The 26,409-nt window shown below is 40.0% G+C and overlaps 1 protein-coding gene across 12 annotated transcripts in view; it reads left to right on the top strand.

Annotated features, from left to right (window-relative positions):
- The window catches only part of atp2b2 (ATPase plasma membrane Ca2+ transporting 2), a 205,200-nt gene that overhangs the window by 71,313 nt on the left and 107,478 nt on the right, over window positions 1-26,409 (top strand). For 10 of the 12 annotated variants that reach the window (XM_079857216.1, XM_079857212.1, XM_079857213.1 and 7 more), the window contains exon 1: window positions 16,463-16,582. The exons of 1 other annotated variant lie outside the window; for it this stretch is intronic. The gene's annotated coding sequence lies outside the window, so the exon portion shown is untranslated. Of the gene's footprint in view, window positions 1-16,462; window positions 16,583-16,863; window positions 17,109-26,409 lie in introns of those variants that run through there. One more of the 12 variants, XM_079857211.1, reaches the window with a different exon arrangement.

The raw sequence follows: 26,409 nt of genomic DNA, 5'->3' as shown, positions 1-26,409 counted from the left end.
AAAATCCCTGCAGTGTGTGCAAACCTGGTCAAGAACTACAGGAAACGTATGATCTCTGTCATTGCAAACAAAGGTTTCTGTACCAAATATTAAGTTCTGCTTTTCTGATGTATCAAATACATATGTCATGCAATAAAATGCAAATTAATTACTTAAAAATCATACAATGTGATTTTCTGGATTTTTGTTTTAGATTCCGTCACTCACAGTTGAAGAGTACCTATGATAACAATTACAGACTTCTACATGCTTTGTAAGTGGGAAAACCTGCAAAATCGGCCGTGTATCAAATACTTGTTCTCCCCACTGTATATTTGCAGTGGTGTGTGTGTGTGTGTTTTCCATCTCACTGTGCTAAAGGTTAAATCATACTTATAATCTCTCTGGACACCCGCCATGCTTTACCCAACACATTGTGTTACAGGAGCCGACATAACTTCACTCTTCCATTCTAAGAATTCTAAAGTTGACCTTGCTCATTGATTCAAAATAATATTCGGCATCAATAAGAGAGTTTCTGATATTAGTTTTATGATGTGTTTTTCAGTGCTCAATCAATTGAAAGCCCAATGAAATTGAAGTACAGCATGTCCACCTAGCTTTAATGCAACGCACTAATCCCGAGCCCAGGGGGACGGAGAGATTAGCCCGGATTTACCGTTTTCATGAAGGCAAAAATTACATTATGAATAGAAACTCATTGGCTAGATCAGCATTGCAGGGGGAGGATGGTGCAACCGTTCTCTATGTCTATAGTCCTCACTTTTAATATTGCGCACTTTGATGAACCTTCAGATGGACTCTGACGTCCGTGAAACTGAATGGTACAAGCGGTCCTGTAAGCTCTTTAAAAATGCTGGAATTACCAAAGTATTAGACAACAAAATGAAACGACATCTGCGCTGCACTTCGTTAGATGAAGACAACAATCACACGTTTACTGAACACACTATTGTCTGAAACAGAAGTGTTTTTTTCCCCAAGGCTATATTTTGAGGGCTTTTAAATGGTGCCTGTTCAGTCAGAGGTCATTTGTTATGTAATTGCAGTGGCATTTATAACCTGTCCATCTGTAACCACTAGCCAGAATTCAGGTGGATCTGAGGGTTATGTTTAATAGACCAAGTGCTGAGAGCCCGTGACCCTGTCACATGATGCCTATTACTTTAGACAAGCTGTTAAGCAAAAGTGTTCAGTAAATCGGCCTTATGCCTTTCCTGGAAGCCCCAAAGGAGCAAACGTACTGAAAGTAGCTTTTGTACCTGCTAGCACTGTGATTAGAGGCATTTTTTCAGATTTCCGGTGTAAAAATACTTCAGTTATGTCATTGACGGGTTGAAATCTGTGACTAATACTCAAATACAGAAGCTCTTTAGCTCCTATTATATGAATAATCCTCTGAAGTTATGAGTTTGCACTTTCAGCTATAGCAAAATTACGTGATTAAAGCAGTAATAGACTTTATGAAGTGACATGCTTTCACAATAAAATATTGTAATTTATGTGTACTCTGCATTCAGATTGTTTTTTGTTGTTGTTGTTGGTTGATTGCATAATTGCATTAATAACTCATAATTACTTAATTGCATTTTATGTTTACTAGTACATAGAATATATATAAGTCATTATTGGCTTGATGAACCAAGTTTGAATGTTTGCAATCGCAATCATAATTAGGATAATTAAGAGCTACAGCTGTGAAAATAAAGTGCACTTATTGAAAAGAAGAGGACTTATTACAAAAAAAAAAAAAAAAAAAAAAAAAAAAAAACCATGCACTTAGGACTGAATGTAATGTTTTTGGACACTTAAATGCATCTTAATTGAAATGAAATGAAAATGTATTATGGTTTAAATGTATATTAAATGAAATTAGCTGAATTCTTTGGACCCACCTAAGTAGGACTAAGTAGTAAATCCTTATATTTAATTTTATTACATCTCTTGTCTTTGAAATATGGTTAAAGTGTATTGCTGAATGCATTTATGGTAAACTAAAATATAATTTCTATTGAAACTTGTATGTCATGGTTTTAAATATATTTAATGATATATTAACTTTAAATGTAATATCTAAGAACTCACCTCAGTTAAAATTATAATCAAGTACTTAACATGTGCTTTAGTATGCTAGCAAACACATCAGAATGAGTGCACTTCTTTAAATGTACTTTAAAGTAAAACATTTCATTTGACATTATGATAAAGTGCTCTTTTTCAAAGTGTAAGCAGTCATGAAAGTGTGCTCTCTTTAAGTACACACAAGTGACCTTTTATTTCAATAATATCATATCTGCAAGTACAGTTTAAAAAAAAAAGCCTACACTTCAAGTGTGCATTTACAGTGGCGCATTGCTGCCACATATATTATTTTTTCCACACAATTATGTCGTAATAACGAGATGTTATGTCGTTTTAACACCATCTCATGTGTCAGTTCTCTAATGTTGATTAAGGCATATTACACGTCACTATACAACATATGTCCTTATTATGAGAAAATATGTCATTTTAACAAGAAAAATATGTCGTTTTAACAACATCTAGCTATTACGAGAAAATATGCTGTTAAAACGAAAAGATGTCGTTAAAACGACATAACATCTTGTTATTATGGCATAATTGTGTGGAAAAAATAATATGTATGTTGCAGCAATGCATCACAATATGCATTCAATGCAATTAAGTGCACTTCTTTTTCACAATGTCAGTTCTTCTTCTTCAATGTCAATATTTGGAAAAGAATCACATGATCATTCCTATCATCATATCATATGGTTTTGGGCGAGGCTTTTATTGATGAATTATTCCTTACACACAATGAACTTACAAGTGATCTGAGGCACTTGTTAATTCACAAATGTTTTTGCATAATACATAGATGATGCTTTTGAGAAATGCATAATAGGGAATAAGTGCTAGTTACGTATGTGCTACTGACATAAGCTCAGAATCCCAGCGACTGAGTGGAAACGTCTCCAGGAAGGGTCAAGGCAACTGTATGAAGTCACTGCATTTTAAAACTGTCCTTGTGAGCGAAATGAACCCATCCATCTTGCAGTCATGCCTCTGGAGTCCTTGAAGGAAGGATAGTCTGAGTTACACTGGTCAGAGGTCAAGTGCTACCAGAGTAAATGCTGTTGATTGTTTGAGGTATTTTTGGGTTTGCAACCCTGGCTCTCATCGATGCAATTCATCAGAGCAGTAAAACTGTCTTCACAGCACAGCGTGCATTTTAATGACTTTTTCGACATCAGAGAGGGATGGAAAATCATACAGATGTTGATGCTTTGTCAACAGCAGATGCATTGAAAGCGCTATTAGTAATTAGAATTAAATCATCTAGATGTGTGTTAATGAATATGTGCCATATGTTCATATCCTCTCTTCAGATACAGTACGAATGGAAGTATAACAGTGTAACTGAACCCTCAGTGCAACTAGATTAAAAAAAGTTGTCAACACAAACTTTAATGTTGGCTTGAGAAAGCTTAAATATGAAGATTTTGAAGGCAGTTTAGAAAAACAGATGCTTTAGCTCATTGCTAGCGCGTTTTAAGCATGCACGTTAATCTGCACAGTGCTAGCATGTTTGTAGCATGATTGAACACATTGCTTAGCATGTTGATAGCAGGTTTCTATCATGATTTAGCACGTTGCTTGCATGTTTGCTAGCATGATTTAACACGTTGTTACGATGTATTAACATGTCACTAACATGATTTAGCATGTTGTTAAAATGTTTCTACCATTAATTAGCATTGCTAGCATGTTGGATCATTGCAAGCATAATTTAACATTGCAAGTATTTTTGTAGCTTGATTTAATACATTGCTAGCTTGTTTTTGCATGTTTCCTGAACGAATTAACACAATGCTTACATGTTTTAACATGTGAACATAATATAACACGTTGTTAGCATGTTTCTAGCATGACTTAGCAAAATCCTAAAACGTTTTAACATGTTGCTTGTATTTTTTAGCATGTTGCAAGCATGATTTAACATAGCATGAATTAGGGCATTGCTTTTAACATGTTGTGAACATAATATAGGGCATTGTTAACATGTTCCTAGCATTAATTAACTAATTGCTTACATGTTTTAACATGTTGCTAGTATGTTTTAGCATGTTGCTAGCATGATTTAGCACATTGTTAGTATGATTATCATTTCTAGCATGAATTTGGACATTGCTAGCATGCTTTAGCATATTGCTAGTATATTTTTGCATGTTGCTAGCATTTGTTTATCACATTGCTATTATGTTTTAGCATGTTGCTAGCATGATTTAACGTGTTACTAGCATTAATTAGGGCATTGCTTTTAACATGTTTTAACATGTCATGAACATAATATAATGAGTTGTTAGCATGTTTCTAGCATGAATTAGCAAATTTCTAACATGTTTTAAAATGTTGCTAGTAGGTTTTAGCATGTTGCTAACATGATTTACATGTTACTAGAATGAATTAGGGCATTACTTTTAACATGTTTTAACCAAGCGGCAACCTTCCAACTTGAATCCAACTTGAATCCAACACAGAAGTGACTTAAACTGCAGTTCATCCTCTGGCCACTAGAGACGGGCTCCAAGAGAGACTCAATCCCATAGACCCGCATGTTAAAATTTCCAACTTTACAGCAGAAAAAAACATGTTTACAGCCTGGTGCAAAAAGTGGTTTTGGTCTATATTAGTAATTTTGCCCTTCATGACGACTGTGAGGGGGTGAATATTTTTTATTAGTCATCCGTTTAAATGATATTAAGCCTTAAAGTTCTGCATAATTAAGGGCGTGGCCACTTGAGTGACAGGTGGATTGCCGCTGATGTCACTACTAGCCGTTTGTCTGCTGTGTGTTAGCGTCACGTCACCTCAGCTAATCCGCCTCGCTGCACATTTTCGTTTATCCGGGAGTGACGCGTGGTCAAGATGGCGACGGCCGGCTCCGCCCACTTTGGGCTTCAAAAATGCTCTTCAGAAACACTACGAGTGACGTCACACACACTACGCTATATTTATTTACAGTCTATGGGAAAACCACTCTTGATTTTGTCACTACATGTTTTTCTGACTTTATAACAGAAGATGCCTTCTTTTGTTAATTATTGTATCTGTAAAAGTGTGTTATCAAGCCCCGTCTCAATGGATTCTAGTTTTAAATGCGTCGTGGTCAGCATGGCGTACGTGTGCGGTACAGGGTTCAGGGAAGGGTAACAGTCGTTAGGACTCTCTCCAATTAACTAAAACACCAACACACTCTGGAGAAGCTGTTGAGTTAGCGGCGTGTAAAAGGCTAATAGCTACTGTCGTGACCTCGTGTAGCGACTCTTCTGCATTGGTTCGTGTCGATGTCTCCGTGCATTAGTGCGAGTATGAGCGGCTTCTGAGGAACTCATTATAGGAAGCAGTTCGTATGTGATCACTTATGATTCATACTTCACCTTCAAGCAGTGTTTCATTACACAGGTCCTATATTCTTGCTAAAACATACAATTTTAAAATGCTTGAGTATTGATGCTAAGGAATCAAAGTTTTGAACTAATTCACGGAAGTATATGTGTGTTCTATGCTTTTTGTGCTTGTATGAATAATATGAAATTATTATGATTATAACACTATTCAGCTAGGATGCCATCCCTAGAAAGCTGCTATTAACCTATGTATACAATATATATATATATATATATATATATATATATATATATATATATATATTAGGGCTGTCAAAAGATTAATCGCGATTAATCGCATCCAAAATAAAAGTTTGTGTTTAAATAATATATGTGTGTGTACTGTGTATAATTAAATTTGTATATATAAATACACACACATGCTTGTATATATTTAAGAAAAATGTGTAATTTATATAAAAAAAATTTTTTTTATATATAATATAAATTATATATAAATATATACAGTATATGTATGCAAATATTTCTTAAATATATACATGCATGTGTGTGTATTTATATATACAAAATAATTATACACAGTACACACACATATATTATGTAAACACAAACTTTTATTTTGGATGCGATTAATCGTGATTAATCTTTTGACAGCCCTAATATATATATATATATATATATATATATATATATATACAGTGCTATGCATAAGTTTAGACACCCATACTAAAGTTGACTAAAAAGAGGAATAAAAAATCTTCTTTTGGAAACTGAACTTAATGCCTTACTTTAAAAAATTAGGAAAAATCCAACCTTTAAGGACACCAATTTTCTTTGTGAAAGAATAATGTATCGTAAATAAATAAATGTTCTTCCTTAAAATACAGGGTGCATAAGTCTGGACACCCCTATGTTAAATTCCCATAGAGGCAGGCAGATTTTTATTTTTAAAGGCCAGTTACTTCATGGATCCAGGATACTATGCATCCTGATAAAGTTCCCTTGGCCTTTGGAATTAAAATAGCTGCACATCATCACACACCCTTCACCATACCTAGAGATTGGCATGGTTTTATTTCAGTTAGCCTAATAGCTGGTTTGATTTGCATTGAGAGATGATCTTATGGAAAGTACTCCATGCCAATCTCTAGGTATGGTGAAGGCTATGTGATGATGTGGGGCTATTTTAATTCCAAAGGCCAAGGGAACTTTATCAGGATGTATAGTATCCTGGATCCATGAAGTAACTGGCCTTTAAAAATAAAAATCTGTCTGCCTCTATGGGAATTTAACATAGGGGTGTCCAGACTTATGCACCCTGTATTTTAAGGAAGAACATTTATTTATTTACGATACATTATTCATTCACAAAGAAAATTGGTGTCCTTAAAGGTTGGATTTTTCTTAATTTTTTAAATTAAGGCATTGAGTTCAATTTCCAAAAGGTGATTTTTTATTCCTCTTTTTAGTCAACTTTAGCATGGGTGTCTAAACTTATGCATAGCACTGTATTATACACATAATGTTACTGACCCCAACTTTTAGGTATATAAAGTTAGCTGAAATGGCTATAGTATTTTTATTATAATGTAGTTTATAAGTGGATTTCATTGTAACCCCATTGAGGCATACTGTGACAACATGCCCCACTACTGGTAAAGGTCAATGCATGTGCTATAAAGTGTTGATTGTATTTATTGTATCTTTGAGCGTTATCTCTGGTTTTAGAGCGTCACACATGCACTGATGCACAGACAGCACAGAGGACTGGTTATGCATCGTCCGGGACGTACTTGTGCACATCTGTGTTGTGTTGGATTGAGTTTCCTTGCGTTCAGCACACGTCTCTGATGCTTCACATGTGGGTGTGTTGAGCAGGAGATGTGAAGCTCAGATCCTAATTTAGCCCAGCGCTGTATGATTCAGCTGAAATGTGTCGAGGTGCAGCTCAAATCAGGCTCACGATAAATAAAATACACCTCGCTCTCCAATAATAGCCTGTGACATGAGGAACATGTGCCATTGTTGAAGCCAGAGGCCACGGAAAAATCATTTGGATTAGTGGATTTATAATTATTTTCCTAGTTTTAGATTGTATACCATTAGCCGTTTCTGCGGTTAATACAATGGCAAAGCTCTAGAGACACGTTCTTTAAAGGTTGATTGTGTCTTAATTTGAGCACTTAAGTGTGTCATGTGCAAGAAACTGCAAAAGACATGAATACAGCAGTCAAAAACATCTGTCTAGTGTGTGTTTAACCCTTGTGCTGTGTTGAAAACGCTCTAACACTCGTGGGGCCCTATTTTAACGATCTGAAACGCAAGTATCAAGCGTGAAACGCAAGTAACTTTGTGGGCGGATCTCTGCCCACAAATCTAAAATGTGTTGGTCTGAAGCAGCTTCATTACTCATAGGTGTGGTTTGGGGCGTAACGTGAAATAAACCAATCAGAGTGTCCTCTCACATTCCCTTTAAGACCAGGAGCGCTTGTTCCATGGCGGATTGCTATTATAACGGCGGATTTGCCAGGAGCGGTTCACAGCCGAGGAGACCGGCGTTCTCGTCAGGGCCGTAAAACACAGAGAAGTGACATTGGGGATGGAGAAACACACCCAGATTAGCTTCGCTTAAACAGGCGTATGATAATTTGGGTAAATGTGTAAGCTAGATTTATGCCTATTTTTCCACATCTTCATGGACACCACAATGATTTCCCTCGTGTGGAATATTTTTCCTTGTAATAATGTATGGTTTGCAAAATGGGAACTGCTGCGTCTGTGTAGATGAGAGAAGCAAAGTGTGTGTGTGTTGTGCACATGCTACATTATGGCCAAGCATGCGCCCTTAAAATAGCATCTGAACGCGCCACTGACTTTAGACGAGGTTTCTCCTGGTCAGTGGAGGAATTGTTTTCTGAAACTGCAAAATAGCACCAGGGAACGTTTGCGCCGGAACACGCCTCCTCTCTTTTCGCTGAACCGCCCCCGGGAGCACAAGTTCATTCCCTAATTTACCGACGTGCGTCTATGGAGGGAAAAGTCCGCTGTGTGCGGGTGAAAAATAGCAATGATGCATGATGATACATGAATTTAAGATCACTAAATTCAAGGCTTTTGGTCATACCTAGGATATCCAGATCCACCAAAGGAGGGAGATCATTTACACATTTAGCTCCAAAACTCTGGAATAGCCTTCCTGATACTGTTTGTTGCTCAGACTCGCTCTCCCAGTTTAAAACTAGATTAAAGACGCATCTCTTCAGCCAGGCATTTATATTATATTCTTAATCTTACAGTTCAAACTACAATCCGGCCTCTAGTTCATAGACGCCAGAGGAGAACTGGCCCCCGACTGAGCCTGGGTTCTCCCAAGTTTTTTTTTTTTCTCCATTAAGTTAGGTCACTTGATGGAGTTTTTCGGTTCCTTGCCACTGTTGCCTTTGGCTTGCTCAGTTGGGGATATTTTGGGAATATTTAATTTAATTTTATCAATCAATAAATTTCACTAGAAACAAACCTTGTTGTATTATTTTAATTTAATACTGTGAAGCTGCTTTGATACAATCTGTATTGTGAAAAGCGCTATACAAATATACTTGACTTGACTTGACTTGACTTCTGAATTAAGACATTGGTAGATTTTGAAGATCTGGGTATTGTGCGTCGGCTTTTATTCTCTTGAACTATTTGAAATGTGAACGCAGTGTTTTCTCACACACATATGGACACATTGAGCCCCGGTGCTGATGTTCGACACACAGGTTTGAGTCTGTCCTCTCCGTCTCTTCATCTCTCGAGGGCTTTGCTGCACTGCAGTATTGATATGCGGGGGCATCCCGATTCACAGGCACACACTCCATCTGTCCTGCAGCAGAACACACACTCACACACTCATCCCGTCTGTGGGTCATGAGGACATGATCAGTTCGATATTGTCACGCTGGGTTGCAGGAGTGCCTTCCTGTAGCTCAAACAGTAGAGTTGGCGCCTGCAACGCCAAGGTCATGGGTTCGATTCCCAGGGAAAGCAAGAACTGATAAGAATGTAAATGTGTACCTTGAAATGCAATGTAAGTCCCTTTGGACAAAAGCGTCTGCCAAATGTATAAATTTCAAATGTCAATATGGATTTATTTACAGTCCAGAAGACAGGCAAACAGGTTGAGCAACACACACTTACACATAACAGTGATCGGACACAGAATAATTGTGAGGTAACAACTTATATAGCAAACACAAATGTGACACTGGATCACAAAACCAGTCTCCAACCAGTCTCTCTAGCAATATCCAACAACACATTGTATGGGTCAAAATTATCGATTTTTCTTTTATGCCAAAAATCATTGGGATATGAAGTAAAGATCATGTTCCATGAAGATATTTTGTCAATTTCCTACTGTAAATATATAAAACATGTATTTGTGTGAGTGAATGCAGCACAATCGCCAACATAAATGAACAACTTTAAAGGAGATTTTCTCAATGTTTCGATTTTTTTGCACTCTCAGATTCCAGATTTACAATAGTTGTATCTCAGCCAAATATTGTCCTATCCTAAGAAACCAAACATGAATGGAAAGATTATTTATTCAGCTTTATACTGTATGATGTATAAATCTCAATTTCAAAATATTGACCGATGTGACTGGTTTTGTGGTCCAGGGTCACAAATGGGGATGATTAATAGAACACAGCTGTCACATATGAACTAACAATGAGGAGCGGGGAAACTGAACAAACACATGATGAACATGAAAACAAACTAAAAGTCCATGATGAGGAAACTAGGCTGAACATGACAGATGTGACAGATGTGACGCTCAGACACATAGAGCTTTGCATTCTGGACCTCGACCTGATGGAGGCTCTCTGAGTGTTTCAAGATTAACTAAAGGACTGTCAGTTACAGACAGAATGAACGAGTTACACAACTACTAAACAATTCATCACATATATTTGTATTTTTTTGTTATGACGTAATTTGTATCGTGGAATATATAAGGAATTGTATAAGGAATTTCGGTAACACTTTATAATAAGGCTCATTATTTAACATTAGTTAATGTATTAACTAACATGAACTAACAATGAGCAATACATTTGTTACAGTATTTATTAATATTTGTTAATGTTAGTTAATAAAAATCCAGCTGTTCATTGTTTGTTCATGTTAGTTCACAGTGCATTAACTAATGTTAACAAATACAACCTTTGATTTTAATAACATATTAGTAAATGTTGAAATTAATATGAACTAAGATTAATAAATGCTGAAGAAATATTGTTTATTCTTAGTTCATGTTACCTAAGGTAGTTCACTAATGTTAACTAATAAACCTTATTGTAAAGTGTTACCGTTTTTTGAAAGAAGTCTCTTCTGCTCACCAAAGCTGCATTTATTTGTTCAAAAATACAACAAAAATGTTTTCTGAATGAGTATATGATAAACTGTAATTTATTCCTATGATTTTCAGCATCATTACTCCAGTCCTCAGTGTCACATGATCCTTCAGAAATCATTCTAATATGATGATTTGATGATCAAGAATCATTTATGATTATTATCAGTGTTGAAAACTGTTGTGCTGATTCAGATTTTTGTGGAAACCGTGATACTTTTTTCAGCTCAAAAGAACAGCTTTTATGTTAAGTAGAAATCTTTTGCAACATTAGAAATGTCTTTACTGTCACTTTTGATCAATTTAATGTGTCCTTGACGAATGAATGCATTTGTTTCTTTGTATGTACGTCACTAGCAAACAGACAGCATCGGTCGTGTTGTTTTGCAGAGCGTTGTTTTTAAGTTCATTCTGTTGTGCTCAGAGTTCTGGATTAGGTCTGAGATCATGATTAAATGGGTTATTTTTCCATAAATAGAATTTACACATCATATCAATAATCCTTGGATATCCAGCTCATATTCCGCATCCTCGTGACTCTTACCGGCTGGTGAATTCGACAGACCCAGTTTACCGTGACGTGAGACACCTGTAATTGATAAGCAGGATTGGCTCATGCATCACTCGAGTCCCGTGAGGACGTGTGTTTCAAAACACCCGTGAGCTCGACTGAAGTGAAGTGTGTGTGTGTGTGTGTGTCTGTGTTCCAGCTTCACCATATTTCAGGGACAGATCTGTACACAGAAGTGAGCTAAACATCAAACACAATCTCCTTCTGGGGGCGTCCTCGTTTGTAAAGACAGTATAGAGATAAAGTAAATAAAACACTTTTTGCAGAAAACAAATGCAGAAACTTTGATTCTCTTTTAACTCTGTTAAAGGGATAGTTCACCCAAAAATTAAAATTCTGTCAGTAATTACTCACCCTCATGTTGTTCCAACCCCGTAAGACATTCGTTCATCTTCGGAACACAAATTAAGATATTTTTGATTAAATCTGAGAGTTGTCTCACTCCTCCATAGGCTTCTAAGTTACTGAAACTTGCTGGCCCAGAAAATGTATTAAAGACATCGTTAATATAGTCCAAGTGACTCCAGTGGCTCAATCTTAAGTTTATAAAGCGACGAGAATACTTTTTGTGCGCAAAAACAAACAAAAATAACGACTTTATTCCACTTTTCATTTCCTTCTCTCTGGGCCTCGGGTCTTTTCACGTAGTGTTTAAGCGTAGCGCGTCTGTGTTGCACGTCACCACGTAGGCTCACTATTGGCCGACGCTGGTCATGTGTGATACGTGGTGACGTGCAACACAGACGCGCTGCGCTTAAACACTACGTGAAAAGACTCGAGGCCCAGAGAGAAGGAAATGAAAAGTGGAATAAAGTCGTTATTTTTGTTTGTTTTTGCGCACAAAAAGTATTCTCGTCGCTTTATAAACTTAAGATTGAGCCACTGGAGTCACTTGGACTATATTAACGATGTCTTTAATACATTTTCTGGGCCAGCAAGTTTCAGTAACTTAGAAGCCTATGGAGGAGTGAGACAACTCTCAGATTTAATCAAAAATATCTTAATTTGTGTTCTGAAGATGAACGAAGGTCTTACGGGGTTGGAACAACATGAGGGTGAGTAATTACTGACAGAATTTTCATTTTTGGGTGAACTATCCCTTTAAGGTCGATTATACTAGATGTGTATAATATATAATTCTATGGTATGTCACCATTTAGAAACAGTAGCAGTGTCTTTTCATCTATCCATCCAATTCACATTTATTCGTGTAGCGCTTTTCACAATACACATTCGTTTCAAAGCAGCTTTACAGAAAATGCATGAGTCCACATTACAGTTAACAGTGATCTGTCATCAGAGGAAACTGTCTTAGTTATTTCAGAAATGTACACACAAATCACAATATGCTAAAAATGTACTAATTTAAACAATGTAATAATTTAAGTCAGAAACAATGAGCTCATTGAAGTAATGAATACTTGTTTGTTAACAAATGATCCAAATCCATCCATCCATCATCAGTGTTGAAGAGTATAGCTAACTACAAGTAGTGACGCTACTAGCTTAAAGGGGTGGTTGATTATGATTTGACTTTTCTGACTTTAGTTAGTGTGTAATGTTGCTGTTTGAGCATAAACAACATCTGCAAAGTTACAACGCTCAAAGTTCAAAGCAAAGGGAGATATTTGCTTTTAAAGAAAAGGACTACAACAAACGGCTGGTAGAGACTACACCACATTCCTCCCGGGTTAGTGACATCACCAACCCTAGAATTTACATAAACCCGCCCCCTGAACACGCAGTCCATGTTGAGAAGAGGAAGAGTTGTTGTGGTCGAGCACATTTGTGAGTCAGCTCAAGCTGTCGCATCCGTCTTTTCACATGCAATAGACAGTCACTCTGTGTGCATCTCACAACAGTTCCTATACGAGCGATTTATAGATTATCATGACAGAATATGCTAATTGAAGATAGTTAACTCCACATAAACTACATAAATTCATCAACTAACCATTCAGAGACGTTCTGTTGCTTCTACGTGTTGTCACTTCTTCTTGAGTCTCTCCATCTTTGTCTGACTCCGGATTAAACATAAAAGGCAGCACAGTTTCTGACATTTTAGTGTGCGTCTGCATGAGGTAATCGGAGCTGCTAACACACACAAGCTGTTGAAGCTCCGCCCCCTGTGCCGGGAGCAGCAGCTCATTTGCATTTAAAGTAACAGACACAAAAACGGTGCGTTTTTGCTCACCCTCAAAAAGTGACAACTTTAACATGCTATATAAAAATATCTGTGTGGTATTTTGAGCTGAAACTTCACACACACACTCTGGGGACATCAGAGACTTATTTTACATCTTGTGAAAAGGGCATTATACCACCCCTTTAACTAAAAACTAAAAACTAAAACTTTATTATTTTTATTATTAACTAAATTTTTCAGTGGCTTGACAGTAGCTTAGTTGCTTTTCCAGTAGCTAACTACTTTTTCAGCAAGTAACGGAGTAGCGATGAGCAAATCATTAAAGCAGCGCAGCGTCTTCTTATCAGATCACAAACTAAAATTGTGCATTATCTATTTTTATGACACACATCTTTACAGTTCACTGAGAAGAGATCGTCTGATGATCATCTGAGTTGATATTTCATGACATAGACTTCAAGAACATACATGTGAATAATAGCCTTTTTAAATTAATTATTCGGCTTTATTGCACTTTTATCAAATGTCTATATCTGATTCAATTACAATGACCTGTCATAATAAAGTATCACTAATGTTGTGTTTTGCTCCATTGCTTTGGCAAAGCATCTGTCAATCGAACAAAAAACAAAATGGCGATAGCCTGGTGCACTTCTCTCCGATTCAAGAGGTTGTGTTGGGTTTCAGAGCGTCTCAAAGTGACTATCTATCTATCTGTCTATCTATCTGTCTATCTATCTATCTATCTATCTATCTATCTATCTATCTATCTATCTATCTATCTATCTATCTATCTATCTATCTATCTATCTATCTATCTATCTATCTATCTATCTATCTATCTATCTATCTATCTATCTATCTATCTATCTATCTATCTATCTATCTATCCAACACAACCTCTTGAATCAGAGAGAAATGCACCAGGCTATCGCAATTTCGTTTTTTGTTCGATTGACATGCTTTGCTAAAGCAATGGAGCCAAACACAACATTAGTGATATTTTACTACACTGCTACACCGTTACTTGCTGAAAAAGTATTTTGCTACTGGAAAAGCAACTAAGCTGCTGTCAAGCCTCTGAAAAATGTAAAGTTGGTAGCGTCACTACTTGTAGTTGGCTATACTCTTCAAGACTGATGATGGATGGATGGATTTGGATCATTTGTTAAAGGAGTCATAACCTGCAATTTTCACTTTTCCACGAGAATCAATGTATGTTATGATTGCCTAACGATTATACACTGGCCGGGAAGCCGATATTTAAAAGTGAAGCGTTTGTTTACCTCAGGGTAAATAAACCAGCGCGCGTGCACGCGCACTCAAATACGAGATTTTGATTTCAGCCCCGTCTTGACGTCATGACGGGGCAGGATATACCATATATGGACACCGCAAACCTATGCCACGGGAAGCCCGCCCCTCTCCCCCTCATATTCAGTTCAGTCGAGAAAGATGGAGTTCAAACGAGTAAGTTACACACCTGAGTTGCTCTGTGGTTGACTGCGCCACAAACAACATGTAAATGTGTTTTCTCTACCAAAAACGGACCAAACTATCAGGGACCAGTGGATGAAATTCATTTTTAATGACGCTGTCCCAACAACCCTTTCAACTGGCTTATCGTTAGGAGTCTGCGCTAAACAGTTCACACAGGAATCATACACAAATTTGGGGCAATATCAGGCGAAGTTGGCCTCGAAGCTCTGTTTGGAAAAAGGTGCAATTCCAACCATCAGAGACTTGCCTGAAATTGAAACGGTAAGACTGAGTTTTTATTGCTCTACTGTGTGTAACAAACAGCAGCTAACTGCTAATGCGGCTATTGTATGCTAGCGGGAGTATTAGCTTCGAGGTAAACATGGGGAATGGCTGCTAACGTTACTTTGCAAACAACAAATGACTGAGATCATCATGAATTCGGCTATTGTATATTGATTGCCTTACGCTTATATATGAGGCGCCGTCTAGTTTGTGTGTGTTTGTGTGCTCGCGTCTCATATGAGTATGTGCGTGGAGAGTTCATATACATGTATGTGTGACTACTTAGAATGTATGCAAGCGTGTTTCATATATGTGTGCGTGAATGAAGTTTGATTTAAGCCCTAAACGGCGCCTCATACTTATACACTGGCCGGGAAGCCGGTCGCGGCCAGGTTGGGTTCATTCATAACTTGCGCCATGATGTCATTTTGTAATGATATGCTAAAGCGTTACCTGCGGTGTCATCCCCCCTCCTTCCTGCCACCAATCAACGCGCCCCTCATTTGCATTATTAAAATGACCGTCCACGACAGCCAAAATATCGCATCAGATCTCGCGAGACAATAATGCCTTCAGAAATAAGGGTCTGAGGAGCTCTGTGTTTATTTTTTTTCCACTTTTCTTTTTTAGAAGGGCCTGAAAGACTATAATACAGCAGTAGGTATCCAAGGTAATACTAGGTTATGACTCCTTTAACAAACAAGTATTCATTACTTCAATGAGCTCTTGTTTCTGACTTAAATTATTACATTGTTAAAATAAGTACATTTTTTGCTAACTGTGATTTGTATACGTACATTTCTGAAATACATAACTAAGACAGTTTCATGTAAAGCTGCTTTGAAACGATATGTATTGTGAAAAGCGCTATATAAATTCTATCTATCTATCTATCTATCTATCTATCTATCTATCTATCTATCTATCTATCTATCTATCTATCTATCTATCTATCTATCTATCTATCTATCTATCTCTCTGAGTGTTTCTCATTCCCATCTCTTCATGTCTCTTTCTCTTTCGGTGTGTTCTGCAGGGTTCACCCCTCCCTTCACCTCACTCTCCTTTTCTTTCCATCTCTCTCGCTCTCTCTCTCTCTCTCTCCTCTCTCTCTCTCTCTCTCTCTCTCTCTCTCTCTCTCTCTCCCTCTCTCTCTCTCTCTCTCTGTCAGTGTGTTGTGTCGTACGGTCGAGTCTGTGTTTGCGTCTCTCAGTACAGATGCTGAAGGGTGATTACTCTTCTCTGAGACTCACGGCATTGTGGATTTGACATGATCGTCTGGTTCAGTAAGTAAAACTCACCTCTGCTTCTAGAACCGCTTCATTTGACAGTTAATGCATGTTTGCGTCTGTGTGGCGTTCGGGAACACGGAGCAGCTGTGCCGAAGCGCATGTGTCCTTCACACGCAGAAGGTTGGCACGCTGGCAGGTGGGGACGCATTGGGTTTCATGCTGTCTTAAATGATCTCCTGACCAGTGTGTCACGGCTGTTTTCTCTAGCATTGGAAGCTCCAGTTACAGTTGAATGGGATTATGTCAAAGCTCTCTTGCATGGGTGCCCTCAGATACGCCTGAGCACAGACAGATTTAGCTGGGGACAGTTTCCGAGCCGCTGTTGTTGAGTTCGACCGCTTCAGAATGAGTGTAAAGTTTGTTGTGTGGATGTAGGTTTCTCAGACCGTGTTCAGAGGACACATGGTGGTGACCTCCAGAGTCGTAGCTTCACTGCGACAAAACTGTGTTTTTGGATGCGCTGTGTAAGAACACGAGGGGGATCTCGTCCGTACCGAAGTCAGCAGATCCTCATTAATACGTCAGTTTCATAGCTGGTCAGAGAGCATGTACTATTACAGAGAATACTTGTTTTTAATATAACATACAGTCAAACCAAAAATTATTCAGACACCATATATCATATTTGATCATGTTTTTTTACTAATGGGTACAGGACACTATAGTTCATTTATGTTAGTTAGGATAGCAGGGTGTCTGAAAAATGTTTGGTTTGACTGTACATGTTGAAAAAAAGTGAGATATGTATATATATGTACCGTTTCATAGCTGAAATATGTCTTGGTCATATAGCATGTACTATTACAGAGAATACTTGTTATTAATATAATATACATGTTGAAGATGTTTTGTATGCAAAGGTTATGTAAGTTTCAGATGGCGTTTATCTCGCGCAGTAGGTGTCATATGCACAAGTGCTCAGCTGTAAATGTGTGTGTGTTGTAATGACTGCATAAGTTGCTGTGGATCATCCTTCATCGTGCCGGCAGCGAGATGCTCACTCATTACCGCTGCGTATGTGTGTGTGTGTGTGTGTGTTTGATTGCATCTGTAGGGGATCAGGTTAGTGCATGTTGCATTCTGATGCGTCATGTGCCGGGCGTTCATGAGCCCACAGCTGGGTTACGACACACACTCGCCTATCCCACAGCTGGGTTGCGACACACACTCGCCGAGCCCACAGCTGGGTTACGACACACACTCGCCTATCCCATAGCTGGGTTACGACACACACTCGCCGAGCCCACAGCTGGGTTACGACACACACTCGCCTATCCCACTGCTGGGTTACGACACACACTCGCTGAGCCCACAGCTGGGTTACGACACACACTCGCCTATCCCATAGCTGGGTTACGACACACACTCGCCGAGCCCACAGCTGGGTTACGACACACACTCGCCGAGCCCGCAGCTGAGTTACGACACACACTCATCAAGCCCATAGCTGGGTTACGACACACACTTCCCGAGCCCACAGCTGGGTTACAACACACACTCATCAAGCCCATAGCTGGGTTACGACACACACTTCCCGAGCCCACAGCTGGGTTACAACACACACTTCCCGAGCTGGGTTACGACACACACTTCCAGAGCCCGCAGTTGGGTTACGACACACACTCATCGAGCCCATAGCTGGGTTACGACACACACTTCCCGAGCCCACACCTGGGTTACGACACACACTTCCAGAGCCCACTGCTGGGTTACGACACACACTTCCAGAGCCCACTGCTGGGTTACGACACACACTTCCAGAGCCCGCAGCTGGGTTACGACACACACTCATCGAGCCCATAGCTGGGTTACGACACACACTTCCCGAGCCCACACCTGGGTTACGACACACACTTCCCGAGCCCACACCTGGGTTACGACACACACTTCCAGAGCCCACTGCTGGGTTACGACACACACTTCCAGAGCCCACTGCTGGGTTACGACACACACTTCCAGAGCCCGCAGTTGGGTTACGACACACACTCATCGAGCCCATAGCTGGGTTACGACACACACTTCCCGAGCCCACACCTGGGTTACGACACACACTTCCCGAGCCCACACCTGGGTTACGACACACACTTCCAGAGCCCACTGCTGGGTTACGACACACACTTCCAGAGCCCGCAGCTGGGTTACGACACACACTCGCCGAGCCCACAGCTAGGTTACGACACACATTCGACGAGCCCACAGCTGGGTTACGACACACACTTCCAGAGCCCGCAGCTTGGTTACGACACACACTCGCCGAGCCCACAGCTAGGTTACGACACACATTCGACGAGCCCACAGCTGGGTTACGACACACACTTCCAGAGCCCGCAGCTTGGTTACGACACACACTCGCCGAGCCCGCAGCTGGGTTACGACACACACTTCCCGAGCCCACAGCTGGGTTACGACACACACTCGCCGAGCCCGCAGCTGGGTTACGACACACACTTCCCGAGCCCGCAGCTGGGTTACGACACACACTCGCCGAGCCCATAGCTGGGTTACGACACACACTTCCCGAGCCCGGAGCTGGGTTACGACACACACTTGCCGAGCCCACAGCTGGGTTACGACACACACTCCCCGAGCCCACAGCTGGGTTACGACACACACTCCACGAGCCCACAGCTGGGTTACGACACACACTCCACGAGCCCACAGCTGGGTTACGACACACACTCCACGAGCCCACAGCTGGGTTACGACACACACTTGCCGAGCCCATAGCTGGGTTACAACACACACTTCCCGAGCCCACAGCTGGGTTACGACACACACTCATCGAGCCCACAGCTGGGTAACGACACACACTCCCTGAGCCCACAGCTGGGTTACGACACACACTCGCCTATCCCACAGCTGGGTTACGACACACACTCCCCGAGCCCAAAGCTGGGTTACGACACACACTCCCCGAGCCCACAGCTGGGTTACGACACACACTCATTGAGCCCACAGCTGGGTTACGACACACACTCCCCGAGCCCAAAGCTGGGTTACGACACATACTCGACGAGCCCACAGCTGGGTTACGACACACACTTCCCGATCCCACAGCTGGGTTACGACACATACTCGACGAGCCCACAGCTGGGTTACGACACACACTCATTGAGCCCACAGCTGGGTTACGACACACACTCCCCGAGCCCACAGCTTGGTTACGACACACACTCCACGAGCCCACGGCTGGGTTACGACACACACTTCCCGAGCCCACAGCTGGGTTACGACACACTCCACGAGCCCACAGCTGGGTTACGACACACACTTCCCGAGCCCACAGCTGGGTTACGACACACACTTCCCGAGCCCACAGCTGGGTTACGACACACACTTCCCGAGCCCACAGCTGGGTAACGACACACACTTCCCGAGCCCACAGCTGGGTTACGACACACACTCGCCGAGCCCACAGCTGGGTTACGACACACACTCCACGATCCCACAGCTGGGTTACGACACACGCTCCCCTAGCCATAGCTGGGTTACGACACACACTCCACGAGCTGGGTTACGACACACACTTCCTGATCCCACAGCTGGGTTACGACACACACTCCCTGAGCCCACAGCTGGGTTACGACACACACTCCCTGATCCCACAGCTGGGTTACGACACACACTCCCTGAGCCCACAGCTGGGTTACGACACACACTTCCTGATCCCACAGCTGGGTTACGACTAGAGGTCTGCACAGGCTTTAACTTAAGCCCGAACCCGGCCTGTACCCGAAATCATTTAACCCGACCCGACCCGACTCAACCATTACTGTTATATTTGTCGTAACTCTTTTCTCTCAGTGTCTGAAACGGTTCAATCGAGGATTCAGTCTCTCTAAGCTCCGCCTCTCTGAGAGCTCTCTGCTCTGATTGGTCAGAAACCAAACGCTCATTATCATATCTGAATCTCAGCTCTTGATCACAGTGATACGAACAGTAACGATAGCGTGGGTTTTACCGTATCAATCTCATCAAAGTGGATTTGCTTTGTCAGCAGAAACAGCGTCTTCTCGACACGAACAACACGAACCAAACTCTTCCAGTCTCAGATACACTACAGTGATTGAGGGCGGGACAAAGAGATGCTGTTCAGCCAATCAAGACCACAGGCTGTCATTATGCAAATTAGTTACAAACCTACGCAGATTCAGCAGGAAGTGAGACTAAAATTATTGATGACTCATTTCAGTTCAGAATCACTTCTTATTTGTGGGAGACAAAAACTCCATTTATCTGCACTTTTAACTTTGTAGACCTTTTACAGTCACAATCAGCTGTATCACACACTACATGAAAGGTAATAATAGGGGCACTTTAAAATGTTCATCACACTAAGGCAAAAATGGTTCTTTTAAGGACTTGAAAGGTCTTTTGGGGAACGAAAAATTCCTCCTATTGCACCATTACAAAAACAACATTCATGTCTTTCTCTCTTCAGTGGAAAAGAAATGAAGGTTTTTGAGGAAAACATTCCAGGATGTTTCTCCATATAGTGACTTCAATGGGCTCCAACGGGTTGAAGGTCCAAATGTGAGTTTCAGTGCAGCTTCAAAGTCTCGACACGATCCCAGCCGAGGAATAAGAGTCTTATCTGACAAATCATCTGAAATTTTCTAGAAAAAATAAACATTCATATACTTTTTAACCCCAAATACTCATCTTGCACTAGCACTGATGCGCCACACATTACGTAATCACGTTGAAAGGTCAAGCGTGACGTAGGTGGAAGTACAGACCTAGTGTTTACAAAGCGAACATGTAAAGACTAAATCTAGCGCTATTTACAAAAATATATATAAAATAAAAGGTAAAACAACGATGTCGGATGATTTTGAAGTTGGAGGAGAAAATTAGATGGAGTTTTCACACTACTCTACATTTATGAAGCTGCACTGAAACGCACATTTGGACCTTCAACCCATTGGACCCCATTGAAGTCACTATATGGAGAAAAATCCTGGAATGATTTCCTCAAAAACCTTCATTTCTTTTCGACTGAAGAGAGAAAGACATGAACATTTTGGATGACGTGGGGGAGAGTAAATTATCAGGACTCCTTTAATATCATGTAGGTGTTTGGAGGCTCTGGTGCTCATGCTTTTGCTTGTCCACTATCCTGCATTACGTCACCAAAAGGAGGACTTGGGACCCAAGGGTTTAGGGCAGTATTTGGGACACAAGCATTTTGTGTAATGCTATTAAAATGAGGTGTTACCAACTTCTCTAACTAAAACTCAAGCAGATTTAGAGCAGGTAAAAATATATATATATTTTTTTTTTCATATTTCATATTTCATATTTTAGCCAGCAATGCTGAAAGTACAGTATCATAAAAGTATGTACAGTAGTTAATGCTATCAGTCTGTCCACACCGAACACAAAAGCCGCCATGTGACGTGTTCAGTAGAGACAGTGGTAATGTGTGTTTGTGACAGTCCTTCAGCTGTTTTTAGTGTTTACAGTAACAGGCTACTTTTTTCAGTGGTGTAACATAACAAAACATTGTTTTTTTTTGTCATATTGAGTTGTTCCCGCAGTTTTACAGCCAAATAACCTGAGGCAATAAAAAACAAGCTCTCTTTAACTCTCTCTCTCTCTCTCTCTCTCTCTCTCTCTCTCTCTCTCTCTCTCTCTCTCTCTCTCTCTCTCTCTCGTTGGGAAAGTCCAGACCATTCATTTTAACAAACTATAACATTTAAAAAAAAAAAAAATGCACTTCTCAGTAAGCTACTCTTGACTGTAGTTGAACTACTTTAAATTATGAGTATCTTATTCAGATATGGTTTCAAAGCAGCTTCCCAGCATTGATTAAAGGATTCAGTTTTTATAATGTCCTCCGATGCCCACTTATAATGATAGCAGCATATTTACATATAAAAATATAGTGTCCCCGCCATTACACGTGTGGAATTGTTTTGAAAAATTCCAATGTAAAAAAAAAAGGCAACCGCTGAAATTCAGCCACTCATGTTTGAGCCAGAGTCTGATCCTGAATCAGAAGAAAACAACCCTAAAGCTCAAATATCAAGGATACTCTATTCTGAGACAGCGCGGTAATTAATCATCTTTATTTATATGTATTCCTTATGTATTTGTGATGCATTTTATTATATTATATTAGTCACTGCATCACTGCATCATCTTTTATTTTCAGTCTCTCTGCGCCGCACTGTGTTTTTTTAAAAAAACGAATCTGCAGTAAAACGAAGCGAACAAAGGAAAAGTGTCTTAATGACGCGATTGGCAATTTATTAAAAATAGTTCATTTAACAGTTAGGATCACAAGGAGGGCAATGCAAAAATGTCTTGTAATCCTCAAGAGGCGTCTCTATGTTTTTTTGCTGGAGTAATCCTGTGTTGGAGTCTCTCTCTTGTATTTACTACTAAATGACATTTGCAAATCGGTGGGCGGGGCTTAAGAGTCAATGATGTAGAAGTGGGCGTCGATCTTCTTCCTCTCTGTGATGTCATACTGAGACAAACTCCGAAACGAGTCCTTTTGGCAGCTTGGTTTCAATAAAAGCTGTTTTTGAACTATTGAGGAAGTTTTGAGATATTTTTATAGTGCAATGACCTCTTATGTGTCAAAAGATCAAGGAACATTTTATTTCTCAATGCACCTTTAAAGTGAAGGTGGAGGAGGAACACACTAAGAAACATCTGTAGAAATAGTGGCCAAAGTAATGTTAAAAGTGATTTTTCACAGATGTTTGCTTGTGTTTTGTTGTATTATACAGTTATATTAAAGGGATGGTTCGGAGTAAAATCACCCTAGGGTCCTTTGCACCATGACCTCGAGCCAAACCAGACAGAGATATCAGCCGATGGTTTAGTGCAGGCGCTAATGGATCCTATGATGTATCTGGTAAATTACCCCACTAATAATGCCCAGAATGGCACCAAACTTCTACAGTAGCACAAATAGGTTCTGTACTCATAAAACGAGGCATTGGAAAGTTTGTAAGTACATCAGGAGTTTATTTAAATAACACTTGCCTGACGGCTAATGCTACCGCTAACCCGGACACCGACGTCACTTCAGTGATTTGGGAAAAGCACGTAAAAGTCCTGTAGAAAGCGATGCATAAGGATGAAGTCCTAGGTTGATTTTACTCCGAACCATCCCTTTAAATATCCCCAACTTACAGGTAATTTTTCTACAGATTACAGTACAGTACACTACAGTACAGTACAGTAATTGTCATTTTAGTCTGTAAATAATCTGCATTACTGCTCTGGAAATGGGCTAATCTGTTTTAAACTGCTATAAATCATTTATCTTTTATAACTCATGACTCACAGAATGAAATATGATTCACGCAGCTGTTGTACAATACTTTCTTAATGGCATCTGAACAGCTGTCCTTATTGTGAAGCCACACGCCAGCGAGAAGAAATGAAACGAATCGAGCCACATTGAAAACTTTACATTGCAAGAACAGTTACAGGCATTTAATTTACTTTTACCACAAGCAAACATCAGTTTTACTCATCCAATCATGATTTAACATCTGTTTTAATCTGCTTTTCATGCTAATATACTTCAGGCAAAAAAAACTTTGATGCTGTTTACATGTTGAATGTAAATAGAGGTGATAGACGCTGGTCACACGAAGTAGAAATAAAACTGTTTATGCTAAAGGTAAATGATCTGAGCAGTGCTGAGCTGAGAATATAAAGCAAATGAATCTCTAGTAGTGCAGATTCATGGAGTTCACTAGAGTCAGGAGATGAATCCTGTGGACCAGATATAGCTCGGACACATCTTTAATATTTCATGAGTTATGGCTGATGTGTGTGTGCTTGCTTCGACACGAGTCCTGGACGATGTTTCAGAGAGCGTTTGCATACTCTGGATCAATATGGACAGACGGCCTGTCATGCTTTCTCACCAATGCCTAGAAATGACACACTTCATCTTTAAGAGATTTATCTGGGAGGAGAGGAGGATGATTGACAGATGGTTAGAGATGAGACTTACTAAAAAACCACCTCATTGACCAAAGAGACTCTACATTTGAGTAATTTCACTGCATTACCAGTATCAGCCAGGCTTGTTTACTGTCCCGAATCTCACAGAACACACTGTGCAGAATACTTCATCCCACAATGCAATTCATCTCAACTTGATCTTCTTTTTCCAGTGTGTCAAATGAGACAGAATGTATGCCATGAAATATAAACAATAAATGAAAAAGGTAATTACAACTTCTTGCGACTGACAATTCTGACTTTTTTCCTCACAATTGTGAGATCTGATTTCACAGAAAATTGCAAGAAAATCAAAGCCATGTCTAACCAAGCTAATATCACAAAAATTGAGCTCACTAAACTGTTTTAAAGCACCGTTTCCATTGTAACGCAATGTCAAATTCCAAAACTGTTTTCACAGAATGAATTTTGAGCGTTTAAAGTCCCCCTGTGTTTATGTGTCTCTGTGATGTTTTTAATATGCTTTAAGACAAACCATGTGTAAATTCATAAGTCGACAGCATTGCTGAGTATTTCCTCCTTAAAACTGCAGTGAACCAAAGACAGTCTCAAAAACACGCTTTGAAATCGCTGGTGTTTCTGACGTCACAAACTACCTTGTAACCAATCAGATCAACGTGTGATCGTCAACCAGTGGATCTCTGAGCTGAGTGAGTGAGTGGAGGCGGGGCTCATTTGCATATTCATAGAACCGCGTATACTAAATGAGGCAAGGGTGTCGAGTTACATTCAAGATATTTTAAGACACGAATAAAAAAATTTCAAGGAAAAAGGTTTAAATATGTAATTTTGGTGATCAAAGATGAGATTTAAGGGACAAAATTACTGACTAAAGGGGTAATTTTTTAAATTACTCATACCTAATTTATTTAAAAATGTGATCACAGGCTATTTATTTGGAGGTAAAAACATCATGACTTTACTGGTGAAATCAGTCCATTTGAGTCGTGTTTCAGATGCGGTTCGCATGTCGAAATGAATCAAATTTCCTGGCAAACCCAAGAGACACAGACACTGTGAGCATCTGCAAAGCAAAGGTGGATCCTCTGCGGTGGATCAATATGCAGCGTCAGCACATCATGGACCCCGGGACGGTGGACATCTGAGAGGCTTCGACAGCGCGCCGGCGGGGGTCCACACACACACACACACACTGGCGGCAGCAGGGAGTCGTGTGTGTGTGTTCAGGAAGTGACATGGCATCTGCTCTCTCTGAAACGGATCCCAGGCATCGCATTAAAGGGCAGCTCGCCTCATGATCAGGAATCCCTCTACAAGGCTGCATTTATTTCATTAAAACAAAACAAAAAACAGCAATAATGTTAAATATTATTCCAATTTAAAATATTGTTTTTTCTATTCTAGAAAGATCAAAAGAACAGCAATTATTTGATAGAATAAAATACTTTGTAAAATTGTAAATGTCTTTGTAGCAAAGTTAGACGTTGTGGGAAGAAGGAGGCGGGAACCGACGAACATTCAAAGACTTCAATCCATAAATAAATACAAAATGAAAGTAAAAGAGAGCGGACGACTGCTGCCGCATATAATAAAACATAAAACACAACATAAATCCAGGCCTGGTCCTCTCTCATTCTTCACTGTTGTCGAGACTGGTGTGTCACTCATTATCAATCACGCCACCGTCCTCGTCCTGCTCGCCAGTCTTTACTGACACTTTTGATCAATTTAATGCGTCCTTGTTGAATAAAAGTATTGATGGTTTTATTCCCCCCCCCCCCCCCCCGACAAAACAATACTTACTGACCCCAAACTTTTGAACGGTAGCGTATAATGTTACAAAAGCTTTTAAAGCTGTTAAAAAA

This window comes from Squalius cephalus (genome assembly GCF_949319135.1).
Source record: "Squalius cephalus genome assembly, chromosome: 22".
Classification (NCBI taxonomy): domain Eukaryota; kingdom Metazoa; phylum Chordata; class Actinopteri; order Cypriniformes; family Leuciscidae; genus Squalius; species Squalius cephalus.
The sequence above is the reverse complement of the archived record's forward strand: the minus strand, read 5'-3'. Positions and strand labels throughout refer to the sequence as shown.